At 44.0% G+C, this 3014-nt stretch overlaps 1 non-coding gene across 1 annotated transcript; it reads left to right on the top strand.

The window, feature by feature from the left end:
* The first annotated feature begins 1758 nt into the window (after positions 1-1758).
* Positions 1759-1860, top strand: LOC116667418. Its single transcript, XR_004324298.1, has one exon. It is a non-coding gene; the product is annotated as a U6 spliceosomal RNA (small nuclear RNA).
* Positions 1861-3014: the final 1154 nt, after the last annotated feature.

Here is a 3014-nt window from a genome sequence, read left to right as displayed (position 1 = left end):
AGTCTTGACCGTCCTGATAGCTCCGTCCCCATCCTAACAAAGTGTGCAACACACAGTAGGCTCAGAAGAGATTTCTCCTTTCTAAGAGGACATGGAGATTAGCATGCACGAGGTCCCAGGTTCAAGCCCCAGTACTTGCAGTAAAAAAAAAATACATCGATATATAAATAAACTTAATCACCCCCGCCCCGCCCCAAATAAAATAAAGGATACAGGGCTCTGATTTCACAGCTGGTAGTGGCCGTGCTGGAACTCGGACTCAGGTTTTAAAATGGGGCGTAATTTCCTCTACATTATACAGCTCTGTCCTACAACACCTTCCTTGGACAGGTAGCAACGTGTCACCTGGGATTCAGGAGTGCTGAGGGCCTCCTGAAGTTGAGCGCACACTTTCTGTGTGAGCATTTCCTGGGGAGAGGCTCCCTGGGTTTCCAGTGGTTCTCCTGCTCTCTCTTCTGAATGGCTAGGACCTCCACGGCCTTCCTGGGTTCACAACTGCACCTTTGGAAGGTGTTGAGCTTGCAGTTTCAAATAAGAAGGAGAATTGGCTCACACAGGCGTGTATTTTCTCAAACTTGAAAAAAATTAAAGCAAATCACTTTTCAGCCCTAAAATATCTCTGTCAAGTGAGAGTGACATGGGAATGTCATAAAGACAACTGAGAGACAGATGCTTCCAGACGCTAATCCCTGCTGGTAACTATGTTACCTTGGGGGATCACCAAAATAGTCACTTTTAAGGCCCATTACATCACCAAATCTGAGCTGGAAAACAAATGAAAGAACTACTAATATTAGAATTATGCCCCAAAGGATTTTTTTCAGATTTTTTTCAATTGCTTGTGGTGGTGGTTAGGGGAGAAGTTTGGCGATATGGGAGGAGGGGAAGAAAACCATCAGTGATTTAGTGAATTTTTCATCTTTGTTATTCAGAATATGTATTAGTCAGGATAGAGTTGATTGTGCTGCTGTAATGAGTAATCCCCAAACCTCAAGGGTTTAAAGCCACAGAAGTTTATTTCTGCTTATACTACATGTCACCACTGACCAGCAGGTGCCTCTGCTCTTCATAATTGCTAAGGGACCCAAGCTGATGGGGTTGCCATGATTTTCTGACACCACCAGCTTCATTCAAAGTTTCAGAGTTGACTGGCACAAAGTCACATCTGCTATGTTCCCTTAGCTACAGCAAGTCACATGGCCACACCCAGCTTCCAGGGAGGCAGAGATACACACCCAGAAATGAGCCCTGGGTGGTATGTCATTCCCAATTCCTGTCTCAGGCATCCTTTTCTATTCTGAGCTGAATTTAAAATAGTCATGTGGCTCAGAAAGAAAAAAAAAAGTGTTTCTGCACTTCATCTAAATGACCATGTTTCTATCTGACTCAGAGTCGAACCATCATATTTACAATGTGGAGTTTAAAATGCCTCCACAAGGACACAGGTCTAAAATCACTGGAAAGAATCTGTTTGGGAAGAATTTCTTAACCAGTACCTCCAGTTAGTCAGGAATATACTCTGAGAAAACACATGGTTCATAGCTCCCTTTAAGGGGTTGAGTGAAAATTCAAATGTTCAACCTACAGTTGTCTCAGTAAAACATGTGCCCACAGGATTCACAGTGCACAGCTGCCCAAGAAGTGCTTTAGTGTGAAGGACTGGCGTTCAAGTGTAGTTTCTCTGTAAGGCTGGTACCTTAACACACAGTGGTCGCTTTCAGACCGTCAGTGAACCCCTTTAAAACATCACGGTGCTGTGCTTGCTTGGAAAGCAGGTGCTCATTGAAAATGATCCGGAGAAAATTAGCTTGGCCCCTGGTCAAGGACGACACCCAAACTTATGATGCGGTCCATATTTTGGGGAGAAGATGAGTGAAATTCTGTGAATGGCTGGCAGTGATGGCTACACAACCATGCGAATGCACTTAATGCCACTGAATTGTCCACTGAGTGGTTACAATGGTAGATTTTATACTATGTGTATTTTACCATGATAACAATAGCATGTTAAATGGATAATATTCTGGATATATTCCAAATAAATAAATAAAAATATGTATTTAAATAAAATGTATTATTAGCTAAATATAATATATTATTTTATATATAAATAAAATATATTATTAGCATTAAAAAAAGTCAACAATAGCATGTTAAACGGGTAATATTTTGGATGTATTCCAAATAAATAAAAATATTTTATTTAAATAAAAATATTAGTTAAATAAAATATATTATTTTATATATAAGTAAAATATATTATTAGCATTAAAAAAAAGTCAGGGTGCTGGGTAAACACAGCAGGGGCAGATGTCCGCACTGCAGTCACCGAAGGCACTCTAAAAAGGCGGAAGCTGCCCGCCCAATAATGACAAGGCTCTGTTTCCAGCACTTTATTTTGAGTAATGCGTGACAAGTAAGCCTAGTAATGGCAGACTCACCCCTTACAGCAGCATTGATGGAGTGATTATTCTCTCCGTCTGACAGATGAGGAAGCAGAGCCTCAAGGAGTCTGACTGGTCCAAGGTCCCATGGCTGATAAGAGATGGGGCCAATGTCCAAACCAGGCAGGCTGGCTCCCAGGCTCCTTGTTGTCACCCAGCTCCAGTGCAGAAAGTCGAGGCTGTCCATGAAAACAGCAAGTAGCAGCCATGAACCCAGGACGGTGAGACGAGGCTAGTGTGGTGGCCCAGATCAGCCAGGCAGGGGACAAAGTCAAGTGTCATTAGACCCGCATCCCTCGGAGCCCAGCGTGGTTTCCAGGGCAAGGCACCCCAGCCACGCCCTCAGGAAGGGAGGATGGATAAAAAGTGCAGAGAAACGATCAGGCTCACGCCAAGGATTGAGGGACCCTCTCCTGTTGCTGGCTTACTTCTTTGCTGGCGGGAGTCTACCCACCACAGGATCGGTGAACACACGCAGTGCCCTGCTGTGAGCTCCCAGTGTGCCCACCTCTGGGGCTGGACGAGTCACTCTTCACGCCGGCAGGAGGAGTTGCGAGACAGTGGGCACGA

Source organism: Camelus ferus, chromosome 11, assembly GCF_009834535.1.
Source record: "Camelus ferus isolate YT-003-E chromosome 11, BCGSAC_Cfer_1.0, whole genome shotgun sequence".
Classification (NCBI taxonomy): domain Eukaryota; kingdom Metazoa; phylum Chordata; class Mammalia; order Artiodactyla; family Camelidae; genus Camelus; species Camelus ferus.
The sequence above is the reverse complement of the archived record's forward strand: the minus strand, read 5'-3'. Positions and strand labels throughout refer to the sequence as shown.